Here is a 22,830-nt window from a genome sequence, read left to right on the forward strand (position 1 = left end):
TTGGTATTCATGCCCAGTAGCGGTACTGTTAGGAAGACCTGTCAATATTAAAACAGATTTCTACCGCACTTCCAGACCAATTTTTAAAAAAGATTTCCTCAGGGATATTAGGTATCTTTCCTGATAATGTTACTAGATTGGGTTTATCTTTGCTGTCTATGCTGCTCCATAGAAAATATTCTTGAAGATTTGGATAGCTGCATCTCCATAGAGCATAAACTTTAGGTATGTTGCTGCTCTTTCTCTGATATATACTTTCCTACCATCTCCCAATTTTCTTACTCTGCTCTTTGTAGTGTTTATTACATCTCTTCATTTAACACAGCTTCTTTTCCATGTAGCAAGAGCCTATTGGGGATATAATTCTCTACAAACTGGCTATGTTTTTGAAATATCATTTTTATATCCTAACATTATATTGCTCCATAATAGTAAAATTGTATCCAATCACCAAGAAGCAATACAATAATTAGTGAGAAAATAAATCAATTCCAAAAACAAAAATTAGAAACAGTAAGGACAAGGTCAACTAGTTAGCAGATTATGGCAATTATATAACCATTACTGTTCTTTTAGATATAGATCAAAAATAAAACTCTTACTATAAAAATGTTTAAAATATAGTGCTCGAAAAATAAAACAAAAATGCTTGCTTGAATAATAGGCAAACAAAACAAACAAAAATGAAATCATTAAAAATTTAGTATAACACCTAAACTCTCAGAGAGGGAAAATCATCCTAGATGAGATTTCTAATTTGTAACACCATTACCACAATTAGCTTATTTTAAATCTAGGTGGCAATATAATGACTCCTGAGGTCCACATAATTCCTTCCTTAGTTTTAGGTGGTTTTTTGAATGAAAAATTAAGGGTTCAGTCACAAAGATTTTTAGCCCCCAGTTAGAAAAATCCTAACACTTAGACTATATTTATATCTAGTTAATCTATAACCTCTTTGTGGTTGAGGTAAATTTTAGTTTACTAGAAATGCCTTGACAAAATATCAGATTATATTTTAGAGTCTATGGCTATACAGACACTGAGAGGAGAAACTGAAGAGGCAGGCAACCCTTTCTCAGGACTTCTCTCAACTGAAATCTGCTCTGAGAAGCCTGTAAAACCATTTATCCTCATCAATATTCCCTTTCTCTGCCACAATTCAGTCCTACCTTTGCTGCTCAGAGTGATGCTTGAAATATCCAGCTTCATCCAAGAATCTCTACATATTTCAGAATCTCTATATGTTTCTTTGACACTTTCATTCCATGGCCAAGACAGTCTCATATAATGGCATTAATTGATTTAAGGTGCTGTACAGGCCCTGTTCATAATCAATTCTCAATGATCAATTGATTCAATCAGGAAGTGGTCTCACTAATAAAAATAATACTTTTAACTAATTGAGATAATCAGTGGAGCCCCAACCTTACAGTAGAAATCTAATAGGAGTGTAAAAAAAACATAGCATAGGGGAAGAAACAAAGACAGAGAGAGAGAGAGACAGAGAGACAGAGAGAGAGAGACAAAGACAGAGAGAAACAAAGAGATAGAGAAAGACAGACAGAGAGAGGCAGAGACAGAGACAAAGAGATAGAGTATCAGAGACAGAGAGAGAGTTCAGAAGAAAGCAGGAAGCATACGGAGGAGTCATAGACATGAATGTAGAAAGAGAAAATGGACTGAGAAATGGCAAGCTGTACTTAAATCACTACATGAAGATAACTTCCCTAGTTTTCAGCTAGCCTGCCATGGGTAAGATTCTAAGAGATAGGAAGGCTCTGGGAGATCTTAACTTGCAAAACCTATTATCACATTTCTCTTGATCTATTTCTAAAAAAATGCATAAATCAAACAATAAATAACCATTACTTAAATGACAGGCATGAATTTAAATTTTGCAGAAATGCAAGATTGTGTGGCCCTCAAAAAATTTGCGTTCTTTTCCAGATGACAATACACCAGCAACATCAGCCTAGAATTGAAGCCTTCAGTCTCTGTAGAAGCAACTGCTATTGACTCAGAGGTTAAGGGAACAGAATGGGTGTCCCTGGCTAGGTTTTGGCACTGCCCTTCTTACCAAGCACCAAGCGTAGCCTTTAAAAAGTGGAAAATGTTTTCCATATGAGAGTATCATTGATGGAAATCTACTGATTGAAATCAACTTATCCCTGGATCAGCCTGAAATTGACTTTCGAATAAATAATGTGCCAAAAAATTAAAAGAGAAAGCAAATTTGTCAAAGGTACATTTGAGCCCGGAGGAACTATTTTCCAAGTTTGCTGCACACTGGCAGCAAACTGATATGTCTGATTACCAATTAGTCTTCTCAATTCATTAGGCGAACTCCAGCAGGGTGTATTAGCAGTACTTTATTAGCAAGTTAGTCCTAGTTCCAGCACGTATTACAGAGAAATAAAATCATCCTTGTTTTAAAAGAGTCTGTGATTCCTGAGATCATGAGTACAAATTGGCTTTCCAGCAAAGAGGCAAGTATTAGTAAAGACACATTCTGAACAATAAAAATGTGAAAGGGCAGTATGATGCAGTGGTAAGAGCACTAGGTAAGGACTCCAAAGACCTGATTTCAAATCTCACCTCTGTTTGACCCTTGACAGATCCCTTTAATCTCCTTGAGCCTCGCCAGCCTCCTCTGTAAAATGCAGAGGATGGATTGATGATCTCTAAAGATAACTCTAACATCCTACAATGCTCTAATTTTAGCTGGAGTTGAAATGGTTTCCAAAGAAGCCTTGGGTCCCCAGCCTCTCCCAACTCTTTTTCCATACATTTTTACTAAGTAGCTAGCAAGCCATGCTCCTGGAAAAGCTCTGATTCTCCCAGATGAGCTCAGAACCTCATTATTCCATCTATATTTGTTCAAATCATCTGGCCCCTATTATCTCAGGCTCATCATGATGAGCAAGACTGTCTAATTTTCTTTCCAATGTTTGGCTTTCTCTAGTTAATGAGATAACCACCTTTTCTGGATTCCCTCTCTTTTTATGTTCAAGCATAAATAATAACTTAAAATACAAAAGATTCCATATCTGTATTATTTCTTTCTCTGTATAGTTCCAGGATTTAGTTGTCATGTTTGGAGAAAAGATTGAGACTCTTAGATGGAAAAACATCCTACCAAAGCCTCAGCAGCTCAAGTTCCATTTCAAATTCAGAGTAGAAGATAAGACTGGCTCATACTTCTATCCCACACTGGGGCCCACAGTTTGAGTGGCCTGACAAGGCATCAAAGCAAAGATGGCCAGAGAGCCACAGGGTAGAAGCTGCTTGAGATAAGGGCACAGATTGCTTCACAGATTCTCTTTTTGCTCAGTCCCTAGCACACTGAAGTGCAGTGTGCTTAGACTGTACCTATAATATTTTTATTGTGTACAATTCCCCATTAGGAAACTATGGATGAAGATGGATATTTGCTCTGAAGCTTCAAGCCTTAGAAAGTTGCTGGGGTATCAAGAGGGTAAAATCAGTTGCCTTAGTCATGTGGTCTGTGAGGGTCAAAAGAGGGATTAGAATTAAGGCCTTTCTCACTCTCAGGGTAGACCTACCCATTAATAAGTGTTCAGTGAATTGCTGAGTTGAATTGAAAGGAATTATGATAATCAAATTACAAATCAAGTTCACTGCCAAGGTGAGATGTCAGTCACTCTGATCAGATCCAAAGAACTTTGAAAATGAAATATGTCAACAGCACTGAATTCCTTAGTTCAGGAAAAATGTCAGTTATACAGCCAGATTAGCCTTCATTTTTCTCCTGTAACAAAAGTTTGGCTAGGCCAAATGCCATTTGGTCATTGTTTGAGTCATGATTGACTCAGATTGAATGTAAATAGTAGTCATTTCTACTTTGGCCAAAAACTCTAGGGTCTTCCCTTCCCAGGTTTATTCATTCATTCATTTAGTTAGTTTTTTTTTTTTTAACTAGGTAAAAGAGGAGATTATTTTTCTAAATATATATAATACATATATTTAATTTTCAAAATATATGCAAAGAGAGTTTTTAACATCCACCCTTGAAATTTTTCTCACTCCCAAGGAATTTATGACCAGAGGAGAACTAGAGATCATTATTGATCACAAAATAGAAGATTTTGATTACATCAAACTAAAAAGTTTCTGTACAAATAATACTAATGCAAACAAGATTAGAAGGGAAGTAACAAATTGGGAAAATATTTTTAAAAACAAAGGTTCTGACAAAGGTCTCATTTCCAAAATATATAGAGAACTGACCATAATTTATAAGAAACCGAACCATTCTCCAATTGATAAATGGTCAAAGGATATGAACAGACAATTCTCAGAGGAAGAAATTGAAACTATATCCACTCACATGAAAGAGTGTTCCAAATCACTACTTATCAGAGAAATGCAAATTAAGACCACTCTGAGATACCACTACACACCTGTCAGATTGGCTAAGATGACAGGAACAAATAATGACAAATGTTGGAGGGGATGTGGGGAAATTGGGACACTAATACATTGCTGGTGGAGTTGTGAAAGAATCCAGCCATTCTGGAGAGCAATCTGGAATTATGCCCAAAAAGTTATCAAACTGTGCATACCCTTTGACCCAGCAGCGCTACTACTGGGATTATATCCCAAAGAAATACTAAAGAGCGGAAAGAGACATATATGTGCCAAAATGTTTGTGGCAGCTCTTTTTGTTGTAGCTAGAAACTGGAAGATGAATGGATGTCCATCAGTTGGAGAATGGTTGGGTAAATTGTGGTATATGAAGGTTATGGAATATTATTGCTCGGTAAGAAATGACCAGCAGGAGGAATATAGAGAGGCCTGGAGAGACTTAAATCAACTGATGCTGAGTGAAATGAGCAGAACCAGAAGATCACTGTACACTTCAACAACAATACCGTATGAGGATGTATTCTGATGGAAGTGGAAATCTTCAACATAAAGAAGATCCAACTCACTTCCAGTTGATCAATGATGGACAGAGGTAGCTACACCCAGAGAAGAAACACTGGGAGGGGAATGAAAATTGTTAGCACTAATATCTATCTGCCCAGGTTGCATGTACCTTCGGATTCTAATGTTTATTGTGCAACAAGAAAATGATATTCGCACACATGTATTGTACCTAGATTATATTGTAACACATGTAAAATGTATGGTATTGCCTGTCGTCGGGGGGAGGGAATAGAGGGAGGGGGGGGTAATTTGGAAAAATGAATACAAGGGATAATATTATAAAATATATATATATATATATATATATATATATAATAAAAAAAATAAAAAAAAAATTTAAAAAAAATTTAAAAAAAATAAAAAAAAAAAAAGAAATTTTTCTCACTCCCTTACCCGACTCCCTTCCCTAGATAGCAAGTAATCTAATATAGGTTAAATATATGCAATTCTTGTATATACATTTCCACATTTATCATGCTGCACAAGAAAAATCAGACCTTCTAGAGGAAGGTAATTCAAAGATTTGAATAGTTAGAAGAGAGAGTGTGGAATGTTGTGCCACAGTTGTCTTTTAATGTCCTGATCCCGTTTCCTTAATTGTCCTATTCAGTTACTCTGCCTCAGGATATAACCATTCCCTTTTAAAGTTAGGATAAAGGTTTTATATCTTAGACCTTAGGCTATACTTATTCTTTTTTGATGTTTGATGGGATAAAGGTCTTTATCCATTTTAGACATTCATTAGAATGTGGGAAGCCTCTCTAGTACCTCCCATTATGTCATCCTTGGTGCCTCCCCCCCTTTGGTCATCCCCATCCAGGTATTACCCCATAAAAGAATACTGTATCCAATATTCAGGCCTGGGACCAACCATGGATCCATTGGTCCCAGTAAATCTCTCCATTTAATAAATTGTATTGAATATTCTCTAATCTCTGTCTTGCTCGATTTCTCCAGGGTTACATCTGAAAAGTGAGGCAGGGAAAGCAAGCAAACAACAACAAAAAAGGTGAAAATCCTATTTTGTGATCCACATTTAGTCCCCACAGTTTCTCTTTTTGGATGCAGATGTCTTTCTCTATCACAAGTTTATTGGAAATGGCCTGAGTCACCTCATTGTTGAAAAGAGCCGTATCTATCAGAATTCATTATCACATAATCGTGTTCCTATGTACAATGTTCCCTTGGTCCTACTTACTTCACTTAGCATCAGTTCATATAAGTTTCTCCAGGCTTTTCTGAAATCCTCCTGCTGATCATTTCTTATACAACAATAATATTCCACAACATTCAACTTATTCAATCTTCCCCAATTGATGGGCATCCACTTAGTTTCCAGTTTCCTTGCCACCACAAAAAAGGCTGTTACAAACATTTTTGTGTATGTGGGTCCCTTTCCCTTTTTTGTAATCTCTTTGGGATACAAACCCAGTAAAGACACTGCTAGATCAAAGGTATGCACAGTTTGATAACCCTCTGAGCATAGTCCCAAATTATTTTCCAGAATGGTTGGAGTGGTTCACAACTCTGCCAACAATGTATTAGTGTCTCAGTTCTCCCACATCCCCTCCAACATTTATCATTATCTTTTTCTGTCATCTTAGCCAATCTGAGAAGTGTGTAGTGGTACCTCAGAGTTGTCTTACTTTGCATTTCTCTGATCAATAGTGATTTGGAGCTTTTCTTTATATGATTAAAAATGGTTTTAATTTCTTCATCTGAAAATTGTCTATTCTTATCCTTTGACCATTTATCAATTGGGGAATGGCTTGTATGAAAGAGACAATTCTTTGCCTCAGTTGGGTGCAGCCTCAGTCAAACTGAAACCTGTTGAAGACCTTAGCTTAAAAAGACCAAGGTCTCCCACTGCATCCAGAGTCATCTCCAGTTGTCCTGAACCCAGATGGCTCTGGAGTGGAAAGTAAGGCTGGTGTCTTCCCACAGCCCCACCTCACTTAAATCCAATTCACTTGCATCTCAAGGCATCACCTCCCTGATGTCATGGTCCTCTTCAAGAATGAACTCTGTGGTAACATGAGAACCAGTCTAGTATTCAGGTCCTATTCTTATCTGGACTATAGCAGCAGCTTCTTAATTTACTTTACTGCCACCAGTCTTTTACCTCTGTTAGGAGGTGGGTAGCAGAGAGATTTTGGAATAAGAATTCATTATTTGTTTTTTTAAGATTGTCAAGAAAACTAAAAAGCAATATGGCAAAAATTGGCCATCGGCCAATATCTTACACTATTTGCCAAGATAAAATCAAAATGGATACATGAAATACATGTAAAGAAAGAGATTACAAGAAAATTTGAAGAACATGGAATATATTGCTTATCTGATTATAGATAGGCAAACAATTTATGAATACACAAGAGATAGAAAGCAGAGTGAGGTATAAAATGGATAATTTTGATTATGTTAAATTTAAAAGGTCTTATATAAATGTAGCCAAGATCAGAAGGAAAGCTGAAAACTGGAGGGAAATTTTATTGCTAGCTTTTCAGATAAAGATCTAATATCTCAAATATATAAAGAATTGTCAAATCTGTAAGAACATGAGATATACATCAATTGATAAATGGTTAAGATACGGACAAGCACTTTTCCAATGAAGAAATCAAAACAATTTATAGTTATATGAAAAAATACTCTAAATCATTAGTGATTAGAGAAATGCACATTAAAACCACCTTGAGATAGCATCTTATACCTATCAGATTGGCTAAAATGATTAAAGGGAAAAGTAACAAATGTTGAAGGGGATGTGGAAAATCGGGATGTTGTTAATGGAACTGTGAACTGATCTAGCCATTTTGGAGAGCAATTTGGAATTATGGCCAAAGATTTGTTAAACTGCCTAAATCCTTTGACCCAGCAATACCACTACTAGGTCTATTTCCAAAGATGATTACGGAAAAAGGAAAGAATTTATACATTCTAAACTATTTGTAGCAGCTTTCTTTGTGATAGCAAAGAAATGGATATATATATATATATATATATATATATATATGTGTGTGTGTGTGTGTGTGTGTGTGTGTGTGTGTGTCTTATAGTAGCCATCTCTAAGAGAGAGAAGTAGGAAAAGAAAAAAAAAACTTACATGATAGTTTTATTATATATTTAAAAGTAATAGCAAGTTGTACATTATAGATTTGCAGTTTCGCGTGTGATCTTTTTTTATTATACTATGTTATGGAAATGCTGTTTTATTACATAAATTAAAAATAAAATAAGATTTAAAAAAATAAAACCCTTCACACCTTGGGAAAAAGTTGTCTTTACCATGTTTTTGTCATATAAATTGCCCTCCTGGTTCTACTTCCCTTCATTCTTCATTAATTCACATCTTCCCAAATTTCTCTGAAACTGTCCTATGCTTCATTTTAATGGTACAATAATATTCTTCTACATTCATAAAATGTAATTTGCACAGCCATTCCCCAACTGATGGCCACCCTTTTAGTTAATAGCTTATCATCAAAAAACGAGCTACTATAAATATTTCTGTACATGTGGGTCCTTTTTCTCTCTTTGATGTCTTTGCAAGAATAGGCCAAGTACTAGTATACCTGGATCAGAGAGCAGGCACAATTTGGTGAACATGTTTCCAATTTTATTTCTGTAACAGCTGGACCAATTCACAGCTCCACCAGCAGTATATCAGTAGTACTGCTTTTTCATGGCCCTCTCAACTAGCTGTCACTTTCCTCATCCACTATGCCAAGCTGGTATGTATGGAGTGGAACCTCAGAATTACTTAATTTGCATTTCCCTAATTATTAGTGAACATTTTTTATATAGCTGTGGATAACTGTGATTTATTCCTTTGAAAACTGTCTGTTCACATCCTTCAACCATGTATCAATTGGAGAATATATTTATTCTTATAAATCTGAATCTGTTCTTTATGTAGCTTAAAAATAAGAAACTTGCTACAAAGATTGCCTTCTGGTTACACATTTCCTTTCTAATTTTTCTCTCCACTGGTTTTGTTTATACAATTTCAAAAAATAAATATATATATAATCAAAATTATCTAATTTATCTTGCATGATCTTTTACATGTACTTTTGGTTATAAATTCATCTCCTGTCTATAGACATGACTGGAAGTTTCCTCTTTGTTCCTCTAATTTAAAGCTATAATATTTCCTCTTATCTTTATCATGTGGACATTTGGAGCTAATCTTGGTTATTGAGGTAAAATATTAGTGTAACTATAATTTCTTTCAGCCAACTTTCTATTGTTTACAGTATTTTTTTTAAAACAAACAATGACTTCTTACCCCAGTAGCTTGGGTCTTTGGGTTTGTCAACCCTCGTCTACTAGATTCATTTGCTTTTACATACCGTTCACCTAATCTAAGTAGTCGACCTTTCCAACTAGGAACAAAATTGTTTTGACAATTACTGCTTTAATAAAACTGGTGCTGCTAGAACTCCTTCTTTCCCACTTTTTCCCCATTACCTCCATGGAGATTCTTGACCTTTTGTTCCTTCAGATGAATTTCACTATTACTTGTGTAGTTCTATACAGTAATAATTTGGTAGTTGTGATGGTGTAAATAAATTAATTAATTAAGGTATTATTATTAATTTTATTCTATCACTTCAGTATTATAAAGTACTTTACATATATATATACATGAGAAATGAAAATTTCTCTAATTATCTATCTGTATTTTATAAATGTCTATATAATTTATATATTTTTGTCTATTTTGTCTGTGTTTATATAAAGTGCTTTGTAATTGTATGCATATAATTACTGTACATGTCTTGATGGGTTTCCAAGTACTTATTTTTTTCCATTCTGTAATTATTTCAATGGAATTTCTCTTTCTTTCTATCCTACTGGTGTTGGTATTGTAATTTAATTGGTAATAAACATTAATGATTTATGTGAAATTATATCTTGCAAGTCTGCTGAAGTTATTAACTGATTCTCTAAGTAATCATCAGATGTATAAATCATTGTTTCCTCTTTACCTCTGCTTATTTCCTAAATTTCTTTTTATTATCTTACTATAAGAGCTGACATAAATAGTAGTGGTGATTGCAGACATCCTTGTTTTACCCCGATCTTATCAAAAAGCCCTCTAGTTTATGCCTTTTTTATATAATATTAGATGTGAGTGTTATATAGATATCATTTAGCATGGCAAAAAAATATATAATTTCTACATACCTTATGCCTGCCTCAATCTTAATTCCTATGCTTTGTAGTGTGTTTTCTAATTTAAAAATAGGGTTTGTATTTTGTCAAAATCTTTTTTCTGTCTATTGATGTAATTTTACAATTTTTGTTGTTCTTGTTTTCAATATTGTCCACTTATCAAAAGTTTTCCTGATATTGAACCAATCTTGTATTCCCTGGAACAAATCCAAGCTGTTCATAGAAGATCATTTTTAATATGTTGCTTTCACCTGGTTAGGGCCTCACTCATATATCTACTCCAGCAAAAACCCCAAATTCATGGCAGACCAAATTATCATCATGAAAGTCTATCAGAAACTACAGTAACCAAAAGCAAACTACATATAAAATGTGTTGTTGAAACATTTTTAAACGGCCAAAAGAAAATAAAAAGAAATTCAGAAAGAAACACAAACAGCACAGAACTAAAAATAATGTGTGGGATTTATGATAGGCAATATTTTAATGCAAATTGCATCCAACACAGATGGAGGGCTCTATATATGATCCTCTCTATATCTTCTACTCTATATGTGGAAATTCTTAAGTTAGGAAGAAGGGATTAAATTCACAGTATATTTTTTAAGTAAAGCTTTAAAAAAAAAAGACACTTACTTCTCTTGTCCCCTACTTCACTTCTGATAGAATGCCACTTCTCTCTGGCATTTTAAAGTCTTCATCATCTTACTCTCCAATCCATCTTTCTCCAAACTACTTTTTCCCTTTATGAATTCTATGCTGCAAATTGGTCAATAAAATGTTTCCTCCAAATTACATTCCATCTTCCACTTTCAAATATTTGTACAGGTAATGTCCCACATCCTCCCTAAAATGTTTTTCCTTTTCACCTCTTCCCCAAAGAAATAACTCTATTGAAGGTTTAGGTCAAATGTCTCTCCCTTTAAAAGACCTTTCCTTATTCCTCCCACTGTTAAAGCCAGTCCAAATAGCTGTGTTGCTCTTACAGGTAGTCTAGATATAGTCTCCTGTGTCTTTCTAGTAGAATGTAAGTTTTCTGAGAAATAAGACCGCCTGGCTTTTATCTTTTTATATCCAGCACCAAGCCCAGGCTCCAGTGTACAGGAAGTAAGTGCTTAATGGATAGACTGATTGATTCCAGTTCTAGTTCTACCAAACAGTCCTCACGTGGCATGGTTTCCTCATCTTCTCAAGTCACATTCACTGAAACACCCTTTTATTTGTCAAATCTTTACCTCATGGTGCCTAGAAATGAATACCATCAGTACTTCAGGTATGACCAAATCAGGACAGCAGCTCTATTATCTTCCTCACTCTTAAATGATCTGAATGTGGTTTATCACTTGGGGGAGCACATCACATAGTTGACTCAATACCTCTGATCTTCTCACAGTTTGGTTGGCCCCTCAAGGTTCATCTCAGGAGATGCTGTGCTAGTCTCTTGATTAGCTACTGCTAAGTACAGCCAATTGGGGAAGCCATTCTCTAATATACACCACATTTGAAAAGAGCTGCTCACTAAATTCTGGAGGTGAGAGCCCTTATCTTTTGCTTCACATTTCCTCCTTTATGATGTCTCTTCCCATGGAAATGGGCTCTGTATGGACAGACTCGAGGTATACATGCTGGGCAGAGTCACTATTAGGAGGACTGTGTGACATTCAGGCTTCTTCCAATTCATTCTGGAATCTGTTCTTTCAGGAAAGTCAAACATCTAGTCGTTACATCTGAGAAACATTTGAGTAAACATGTAGCTAAGAGCTTTTTGTTAAGCTTTGAAAAGAATTTCAATTTATTTCAATGTCAAACAATCCACATCTCCAAGTTGGTTTGGAAGCATTAAGCAGCTTCTTCTTTAAGGACACAGTCCTTTTTAAGTTGTCTCATGAAAGCTCTCTTCTCCACAAATCTGGAATCAACAGGGGACAAATTTGGAGGCAGTATCAATAAACTTCAAGTCAATTTTCTCCAGGGTATGACATTAGGTCTGTCCCGATAGTGACTTTTGCAAGGTGAGGACATGCTTCTTGGTTCCTTTCAGCCTTTCAGCATGATAAAATCAATGGTCACTTCATCGTAGTAGACAAAGCCTCCCAGAGGGTTGCTGAACTTGTCAGATGGATCATATCCAGTGGACATGTTGTTTTTGATCAGCTTGACATCCCTGATCTGGTAGCCCTGGTCAATCTTGTTGATCTTTTTGTTGATTTTGGAGCAATGGTAGCCCAATAGTTGGCTGACCAGTCCAAGCCACAGAGAAGGCCACAGGGACAGAATGCCAAGCTCCAATACATTGCCATCTTATATAGGCCTCAGTGGGTTTTTCAGGGCAGCTTCTTTCTGTGCCAGTGACTGGTGACACCTTTGTAATCCTTGCCCTTGGTCACTCCAGTGATGTTAATCATATTCTCTTGCCAAATACTATGAACACAAACACCTGCTACTTCAGCTTCTCAAAGGTTCCTTCTAGTTTCTCAGACACACTGTCACCATTTACCTGGATCTCCATTAAGTATGACTTCTGCTTCAGAGGGTGCAGGTGCATATGGGTACAGACAGTGACTCAGATCACCTAGCAATACTTCATGTTCCTGAAGTCTTTTGTCAGTTCTTTCTTGCCATCATCATCCTACCACTCCTTGCAGTACTTGTTGAAGGCTTTCTTCTTAGATTCATGTCAGTGCTTGTAGAATTGCCTATTACACTCATCACATCTCATCACTGAGGTGTTTGACAAAGATGGTTTTGAAGCTCCAAAAGCCTCATCCACAATGCTTACAATGACTATGGGGGGGCATATCCACAATGGTGACAGTCTCAATCACTTCCTTCTTGTTGACCTTTGAGCTGGGCCTGTCCACCTCTCAAATCATATGGGTCATACCTGTCTTATAGACCAGAAAGGCTGTCAGGTGAAGGTGCTCAGTGGAGTCTTTGTTGGGGAAGCCTTCCATCTTTCCCAAGAACTTGTTGCTTTTCTTTTGAAGAACTTCCCAAGGAAATTACCATTGCCAATGCCATTGCAGCTACCACCAAGGAAAGCTGGGAGAGCCTAAGAGATTTTTTTTGGCAATTAAGTTAGAAGATTCTTATGTGAAGTTCTGTTTGGAACTGATGCTTGTTCACATATGGCTTTCTATTTCTGATATACAGCAGCAGATCCAGGACTAGAAAAGACCTCAAAGACCACATAATCAAGGCATCTAGGCAGCACAGTAGATAAGGACCTGAATCAAGGAGCTATGGTTTCAAATCCTGATTCACACACTTAAAAGAGCTAGTAATAACAACTAGTATTTATTCACATAGCACTTTAAGATTTACAAAGCACTTTACAAATATTATTTCATTTGATTCTTATAATAATCCTGGGGAATAGGTGGTTATTATTCCTATTTTACAGATAAGTTAACTGAGACTGGCAAATTATAAGTAACATATCTAGGATCATACTTTGACCCTGGATTTGAACTCAGCCCCTCCTGAATCCCATTCTAGCACTTACACTTATCACTGGACAAGTCACTTTATCTCTTTGCCTCAATTCCTCATTTACAACATGAGATAACTAGATTCTAAGATCCCTTCCAGTTTTAAATTTTTCATCCTACTTCAAATTCCTGTAGATAGAGATATCCAGAAGAAAAAAGTGAATTTCCCAAAGTAGCAAACAAGTAGCAAACCAAACAGGTAGCAAAAAGGTTATGATTTGAATCAATGTTCTCTGCAACATACTGCTACAAGCTGTCACACAGGAACTGAAAGCTATTTTAAAGATTATCTAGTACAATCCTCTTGTTTTGCAGAAAAGGAAACTGAGAATGGGATTCACCCAAAGTCACACAGATAATAAATGCCAAAACTGCTGTTTGAACATTGGGATCTGAACCCCAGAGCCAGAGTTCTTTCCACTGTACCATGCCATTATTGTCTTCTAGTATTTTCTAAAAAATTATAATTAACATAACTGTGGCTTAATATGGAGTAAAGTCCTTTGTGGAGAGTCTTTTCCATAAAGAAGATAGTTTTGTTCATGAGCACTGATATAGGGAAGTGCCTGCAACAGCTTTAGCCAATATGATTCAAGCAAGCCATCAGTAGTAAAAACTGGGAAATGGGGAAAAAGACAAATATCGTGATCTTGGTTATCATCATCTCCCACAAAATGCAATGGATGAAAGCAGTAACCATGAGAAAGGATCCCAGGAACTATTTTAACCTGAACAATAGTCTTTGTCATTTAGAGAGATGAAACTAATGATAGTAACAGCAGCTTAAAATGTAAACTCTTCTGTTGTTAAATGTCCTTTGTTCTCAATGAGGACCATGACATCAGGGAGGAGACATGCAAGTGAATTAGATTTAAGCGAGGAAGGACTGTACAAAGTCACCTGCCTCACTTTCCCTCCAGAGCCATCTGGGTCCAGTGGCCAGATATAGATCAGGATGATGAGAAATAGGTCTTGAAACTCATCCGCAAAGCACTATGAAGGAGAACTAACAGCCTACGGGGAGCTTGGCCTAAGATCCAACTGCACCATATCATCCCAAGTGTATCCACAGATGAAATTGCCAGAACAACAATAGATAAGAAATAGAAGAGATCTATCAGCCTTTTTATAATGAACTATTTTCATTAGCAGTGATGTGAATTGTACCTCAGACCCTTACATGATGAGGTTGAAATGAGGTAGAGAAGAGAGATTAGAATCATAATAATAATAAACAACTGGTTTAATTTATAGATTGCCAAGTCTTGCCAGGCACTTCTAAATATAACTTCATCTGATCCTCACAACAACCCTGTGAGGTAAGTGCTTTTATTATCCCCATTTTATAGTTGAGGAAGCTGAGGCAAACAGATGAAGTGTCCAAGGTCATACAATTTGAAAGTGTCTGAGAGCCAGAGAGGAAGACTTCAGCGGCAGAAGGGGAGGCAACATGTCCAAAGGAAGTTCTAGAGTGAAATAGCAGCTGAGTCATAGAAGGAACATTTGAAAAAAAAAATCAAAACTGGAACCAGGAGAAGAAATAAAAATAAAGATGTCATTTTTCCCAATCAAATTCAAGGACTTCCTGAAAGCTACCCCTGGGCTCCTTAGGGACCCTTTCATTTTTCAGCACAGCAAACTGAGGCTTCAAATCTATTAAAAGGATGATCAGTCAATCCCCCAACCAACTTTGCACAGTCCAAGTGCCAAGCTCCAGTTTTTGTCCTCCTCTTCTTAGCCCTAGGTAGAATTTGTAGCTCCTTCCCTCCCTCAGACCCAGATGAAATGTGGCTCCTTAGAATCCAACATCCCACTATGGCCACGAATACACATTTATTTTGTGTAGCTATTATATAAGGAAAGCTAAATCCTCCCCAATGTCTTCTTCCCTAGCTCCCCTAGAGAGTTATTACAGTCTTAGAAACTAAATTACTTGCAATTGTGAGCTAAGAAAAATGCACCTTTGGGCCAGCTGCCTGCCTGAGAAGCTGTGAAACATTTGATGTGCTGGGCTTGAGAACAGCTATGTTACACCAGTACCCCTAAGGGACCATGTTAGCCTCAGATCAAGAGGCCCATGAGCTCATGTATTCATGCATTTATGCAATTTTTGAGAGTTTCCAAGCCTTCATTCCTATTAGAAACGTCAGGTCCTCCCGTCAACATGTCCAAATGGGGTTTTGTTTCCATTGGCTCAGGGAAAACAAACATCCATCTTGGGGCTGTTAAGGTGCCAGCATTTCTGGAAATGTTTTCACCTAATATTTCCCTGGGAAAACATTGTCTAATAAAATGTTAGTTTAAGACATTCGTTTTCTTCGTTTTGCCAAAGCATTGTCATAGTGGTCACAATCTTGCTATGGTAAAATTGAAAGTTGGGAGCAAGGGTGAATTTTCATTTCATTTCCAAAGACATTTTACCTGTAGTGTATTCACTGATCATTAGAGTCAAAGAATTCACAGCCTAGTTGCCAGCTGTCAAAAGGCATCTTTTTTCCACCAGTGGCTTCTCTTTGATGGCTAGTAGCTATGGATCATGGAATTTCATGATCTCAGAAAAATCACACCTGCAACTGACCCAAAGGTCAATGAAAAGACATAGGAGATCTAGTAAGACTCTTACATGTCAACAATATGACATCATGAATCTACTGAAATCTCATTGAAAAGTCTTGAAATCAAATAATCCTCTCTGGAAGATTTATAGAAGGATGTGGACAGGATGACATATGCACAAAATGATATGTGAAGAAAACATGCTCTGCAGCTGTACAGGGAGGGAGAACCCAAGTGATAAGATCATGAATCCACTGGCATCTCATTAAAGTCCTGACTTTAAAGCATTTTCTATGGAAGACTTCTGGAAGGCCATGAGCAAGAGTCATAGAGAAAGAAAAACTGGAGAGAAAGGACGTTGCATATGTAAATGAAGGGAATCATAAGGATGAAATAACCGAACCACGAAAAGACAGAAGCAAACATCATGACACAGCCTCATTACAACCCAGACCATCTAGGTACTCAACGTTTCTGACTTATAAAGTCATCAGACTCTCTTTTCATGTTTCTAGCATTAAGTATGTAGAAGATACACTTACATGACATTCATTGCAAAATGTTAGAATTGAAAGGAAACAAGAGCTCATTTCTTACTTTTACAGATGAGGAAAATGAACTCAGAGAGACATGAAGACTAGAAATAATATATCCCAGCCTGGGAATCAGAGGAATGTTGTCCCAGTTCCAGCTCCACTATTTATTAGCTATGTAACTCTGGGCAAGCCATGTCTCAAGGGTTCAGTAGCCCCTTTTCTCAATTGAGTGGAATGAAGATGATAGCTGAGTTCTCCTCCTTTTTTAAAGTTACCTTCCCTAACATCAAGAATTAATATCAGAGCTATAATATATCACACACTAAGACTGACTGTCCCAGGACAAGGCAGGTCGTATCAGTATAATAAAGATATCCTTGTTTTAATAGCATCATCTGAAATATTAAGTGACAATACATGTCACATTCTGGAGCACCAACACATGCTGCTTTGAGAAACAGTATGACATAACCAGAAAAGGAATGAGTCAACCATGATACAATGCCATAAAAACCTGAGTTTAAGACCTATCTCTTACCCATTAACTGTATGGTCATGGCCAACTTCTCTGCCCACCTCCAAAGTAACTCTGAGCCTTTAATTACACAGGAGCTACCAATGTGTACTTAGGGAAGGCACTTTTCCACTAAGAATTTCCAAAACAGAAGAAATAATAGTTCCAAATCAAAAAGAAAAAAGAGAAATTGGTTCTTTATAAATTGGATATTAAAGGGATGCCCATCAATTTGGAAAGAGCTGAAGATGTTGTGGTATATGAATGTAATAAAATACTAGCATGCTATAAAAAATGACAAGCAAGTAATTGTTGAAAAGAATTCAAAGGAAGGTGGCATAGATGTACCAGACTTAAAACTATATTTCAAAGCAGCAGTCATCAAAATCTTTTGGTATTGGCTAAGAAGTAAAGTACTGGATCAGTGGAATAAGTTAGGTTCACAAGAAACAATAGTCAATGACTATAGCAATCCAATGTTTGATAAACCCAAAGGCTCCAGCTTCTAGAATAAAATGTCACTATTTGGCAAAAATTGCTGGGGAAACTGGGAAATAGTATGGTAGAAACTAGGCACTGACCAACATCTAACATTCTATACCAAGATAAGGTTGAAATGAGGTCATAATTTAGACATAAAGGGTGATACTATAAGCAAATTAAGGAATAGTTCACTGGAAAGACATTCAGTGCTCATGGATAGGCCGAGCTAATATAATAATGACAGTACTCCCCAAACTAATCTATTTATTTAGTGCTATACCAATCAGACTCCCAAGAAACTATTTTAATGATCTAGAAAAAATAACAACAAAATTCATATGGAAGAATAAAAGGTCAAGAATTTCAAAGGAATTAGTGAAAAAAAAGTCAGATGAAGGTGGTTTAGGTGTACCTGATCTAAAGCTATATTATAAAGCAGCAGTTCACCAAAACCATTTGGTATTGGCTAAGAAATAGACCAGTCGATCAGTGGAACAGATTAGATACAAAGGACAAAAAAGGGTACAACTATAGCAATCTAGTGTTTGACAAACCCAAAGATACCAACATTTGGGATAAAAATTCATTATTTGAAAAAAACTGTTGGGAAAACTGGAAATTAGTATGACAGAAATTAGATATGGATACACACTTAACACCATATAACAAGATAAGATCAAAATGGGTCCATGATTTAGGCATAAAGAATGAGACCATAAATAGATTAGAGGAACAGAGGATAGTCTACCTCTCAGACCTGTGGAGGAGGAAGGAATTTATGACCAGAGGAGAACTAGAGATCATTATTGATCACAAAATAGAAGATTTTGATTACATCAAACTAAAAAGCTTCTATACAAACAAAACTAATGCAAACAAGATTAGAAGGGAAGTAACAAATTGGGAAAACATTTTTACAGTTAAAGGTTCTGATAAAGGTCTCATCTCCAAAATATATAGACCCTAATTTATAAGAAATCAAACCATTCTCCAATTGATAAATGGTCAAAGGATATGAACAGATAATTCTCAGAGGATGAAATTGAAACTATATCCACTCACATGAAAGAGTGATCCAAATCACTACTGATCAGAGAAATGCAAATTAAGACAACTCTGAGATACCACTACACACCTGTCAGATTGGCTAAGATGACAGGAACAAATAATGATGAATGTTGGAGGGGATGTGGGAAAACTGGGACACTAATGCATTGTTGGTGGAATTGTGAAAGAATCCAGCCATTCTGGAGAGCAATTTGGAGCTATGCCCCAAAAGTTATCAAACTGTGCATACTGTTCGATCCAGCAGTGCTACTACTGGGCTTATATCCCAAGGAAATACTAAAGAAGGGAAAGGGACCTGTATGTGCCAAAATGTTTGTGGCAGCTCTTTTTGTAGTGGCTAGAAACTGGAAAATGAATGGATGTCCATCATTTGGAGAATGGTTGGGTAAATTATGGTATATGAAGGTTATGGAATATTATTGCTCTGTAAGAAATGACCAGCAGGAGGAATACAGAGAGGTTTGGAGAGACTTACATGAACTGATGCTGAGTGAAATGGGCAGAACCAGAAGATCACTATACACTTCAACAACAATACTGTATGAAGATATATTCTGATGGAAGTGGATATCTTCAACATAAAGAAGATCCAACTCACTTCCAGTTGATCATGATGGACAGAAACAACTACACCTAGAGAAGGAACACTGGGAAGTGAATGTAAACTGTTAGCACTACTGTCTTTCTACAGGTTACTTATACCTTCAGAATCCAATTCGTAACATGCAACAAGAAAATTGGATTTACATACATATATTGTATCTAGGTTATACTGTAACACATGTAATAGGTATGGAATTGCCTGTCATCTAGGGAAGGAAGTAGAGGGAGGGAGGGGAAAATTTGGAAAAATGAATACAAGGGATAATGTTATTTAAAAAAAATTACTCATGCATATGTACTGCCAAAAATTTTTTTATAATTTTATCATTATAAAATTAATAAATAAAAAAAGGAATAGTTCACCTCTCAAATCTGTGAAAGGGAAGGAATTTGTGACCAAAGAAGAACTAGAGAATATTATGAAATGTAAAGTGGATAATTTTCTATTACATTAAATTTTAAAAGTTTTGCACAAACAAAATCAATGCAGCTGTTTTTTAGGAAAACAGAAAGCTGGGAAAAACTTTTTATAGCTAATGTTTCTGATAAAGGTCTCATTTCTGAAATATATAAAGAATTGACTCAAATTTATAAGAATATAAGTTGTTGCTCAATTGATAAGTCATTAAAGAATATGAACAGACAATTTTTAGATGGAGAAATTAAAGACGTTTCAAATCATATTTTAAAAATGTTCTAAATCACTATTGATCAGAGAAATGCATATCAAGATAACTCTGAGGTACCACCTCACAACTCTCAGATTAGCCAAGATGACAGGAAAAGATAATGATAACTGTTGGAGGAGATGTGGGAAAACTGGGATTTTAATGTATTGTTGATGAGTTGTGAAATGATCTAACCAATTATGGAGAGCAATTTGGAGCAATACCCAAAGGGCTAACAAACTATGCATATCCTTTGATCCAACAGTGTCTCTACTGAGTCTTCATCCCAAAGGGATCATAAAAGAGAGAAAAGGACCCACATGTGCAAAAATATGTGTAGCATGGCTGTGTAGCAGCCATACAAATTTATTCCTTGCTTGTTTTTTTTTCTTTCTTGTGTTATTTTCCCTTTTGATCAGATTTTTCTGTGCAGTATGATAATGATGGAAATATGTTTAGAAGAATTGCACAAGTTTAACCTATTTTGAATTGTTTACTGTCTTGAGAAAGGGAGAGAGAAAGAGGGAGAAAATTTTGGAACACAAGATTTTGCAAAGGTGAATGTTGAAAACTATCTTTTTGTGCATTAACAAAAATAAAATATTATTTAAAGAATGAAACAAATAGTAAACAAGTGGATTTTGGAAAAACCTGGAAAGACTTTACATGAACTGATGCAAAATGAAGTGAAAAGAACCAGGAAAAGATTGTAACACTGTGTGATGATCAACCATGACTGACTTATCTCTTCTCAGCAATACAATGATCAAGGACAGTTCCAAAAAAACTCATGATAGGAAATATATGGATATATCTATATCCAGAGAAAGAACTGTTGGGAGTCTGAACACAGATTAAAGTACACTTTTTATTTACTTGAGGGATTTTTGTAGGGTTTTTCCTTTTGGTCTATTTATTCTTTCACAATATAACTAACATGGATAGATATTTTACATGATTGCATATATATATATATATATATATATATATATATATATATATATATATATAACCTATATCAAATTGTTTATCTACGGGAAAGTAGAGAAAAAGGGAAGAAGAAAATTTAGAGCAAAAAAATTTTAATAAATATTTACAATTGTCTTTACATGTATTTAGAAAAAATAAAGCAGTATTTTTTTTAAAAATTGGTCCTTTGCAAGGAATGATATAAGAAAAAATGAAGCAACAGCAGACATTGCCTTTTGAAAACTTAACACATCAGCCCTATAAACTGGCATCTGAAAGAAATATAAATAGTTAATGTTGGAAAAGTACATTAGTTAGAATCCATTACATATTCATGCTTCAACCATTGGTGGGTTTGCTCATCTTTCTTTTCCCTGATATGTAGCAAAAGTCCCTATACCTCTAGGAAATGGTCCTGTGACTGTCTATGGCCAAGTACTTCATTTAAGGATGAGCATTTGAAAACTTAACTTCCCTGGTCCTCAAATGACACAAATAATATCTGTCCCCTGGGAGCCCATTCAAAATGTTCCTAGCTTGGCCAGCACTGGCAGAGTTTGTTCTCTCTGGCATAGCTGCTAAGAGTTCAAGGGCACCTCTGAACCCTAATGAGTCATTTTATATGCAAAGGTATGGGAACAGAAGGGCACTATTGTGTGAAGCTGCATCTACTTGCTAGGGGACTAGACAGAAAGAGGAAGAATTGAATTTAAATCCCACCTCAATCAATAGTCATCTGACCTAGGCAAGTCTGCTAACATCTCTGATCTTAGCTTCCACATCTACAAAACAGAAATAATAAAAATCTGTTGTATAGGCTTTTCCAGATTATGTATTATTCTATAAGGATAATAAATATAATTGGATGGAAGTAAGAATAAGTTTTGAGCTTTGCAACCAGAGATGGCATGGAAAAATGAGAAAAATATCCATCTGCCTCCCTTCAATTCAAGAACATTTCCTATAGGAGGTGGCCCTTCAGAAGCATTTAACATAGAATCACTGCTAGTGGGGGAGAAACACAATGTGTTCCTTTGCTGGCATAAACTTTAGTCTCAGAATACAGACTCTAACTACAACTGGCATAAATTAGACTCCAATTCAGTATCTAAGACATAACTGGCACAAATATCCAATACTAAATTGGAATTAATGAATACTCCCACATCTGGCTGCCTCACAGAAACATCTTGCTTATGTTTTGAAATTTTGTTTCATAATTATGCTAACTCACATTTTTCAGTCTTCTTACAATCTGGTCTAAACATCTGCCTCAGGATCATCCCAGACAATATTCCAAGTGACCAGTACCATTTCTTCACAAGGTACAGATTCATCTCCTATTTTCTATCCTAAGCCAAGTTTGCATCAGAAGACACAAGGTTTTCATAATAAGAGAATCTGAGCTTCTCTTGTGACTACGTATAAACCACATGAAAGTACTCCTCAATCAATCAATCAAGAAGCATTGATGGAGCCCCAACTGGATGCCAGGCCCCAGGGGTCCAAATATAACAGTCCCCTTTTCAAATCTTCAAAAGTGATAGCAGAGAAAACTTACAGGTATATGAAAAATAAATAGCAGATGATTTGAGAGGGAGGGCCCTGATAGTGAGGATCAAAAAAGGCTTCATATAGAATATGATGTTTGAACTGAGACATAAGGGAAATTTGTAACTTTACAAAAACTTTTTAAAAATAAACTCTAGGGATTTGGTAACAGTCCGTCCTATTCTGCAGGAATTTGTGCTTTCTGGACTGGAAGATCAGGGTTCCTCCTCCTCTTTGGCACTGTTTACAATCCCTTG

General features: G+C 36.0%; 1 protein-coding gene, 1 long non-coding RNA gene and 1 pseudogene across 7 annotated transcripts in view; all 3 read right to left on the minus strand.

Annotated features, from left to right (window-relative positions):
- Positions 1-22,830, minus strand: part of NRG1 (neuregulin 1) — an 888,216-nt gene that overhangs the window by 775,461 nt on the left and 89,925 nt on the right. The gene's annotated exons all lie outside the window — the stretch shown is intronic.
- Positions 1-22,830, minus strand: part of LOC141547681 (uncharacterized) — a 49,775-nt gene that overhangs the window by 14,113 nt on the left and 12,832 nt on the right. The gene's annotated exons all lie outside the window — the stretch shown is intronic.
- Positions 5,304-21,024, minus strand: LOC141545534 (large ribosomal subunit protein uL3 pseudogene; annotated as a pseudogene).

Source organism: Sminthopsis crassicaudata, chromosome 6, assembly GCF_048593235.1.
Source record: "Sminthopsis crassicaudata isolate SCR6 chromosome 6, ASM4859323v1, whole genome shotgun sequence".
NCBI lineage: Eukaryota > Metazoa > Chordata > Mammalia > Dasyuromorphia > Dasyuridae > Sminthopsis > Sminthopsis crassicaudata.